We start from the raw sequence: 269 nt of genomic DNA on the forward strand, positions 1-269 counted from the left end.
CTCAAAGACCACATTCCCAAGGATCAGTATGAAGAGCTGGTGAAACGCAGAGCCAAGGAGCATCAACAACACTTAGCTAGGTATAGTGGATGGATGGATGACCTCAAAGTGATGTTTACAAACTTAGAAAAGTAAATGCGATAGAGAAACAATATTTAGGGAAATCGGAGAAGGGAACTTTCCTGTAATTAATTCTGACTTCTAAATCATCATCTTAGCCATGGATCAACTCAAGAAACTCAAGAAAAGTTTAAACTCTCTCACTTCAT

Source organism: Labrus mixtus, chromosome 20 (genome assembly GCF_963584025.1).
Source record: "Labrus mixtus chromosome 20, fLabMix1.1, whole genome shotgun sequence".
Classification (NCBI taxonomy): Eukaryota; Metazoa; Chordata; class Actinopteri; order Labriformes; family Labridae; genus Labrus; species Labrus mixtus.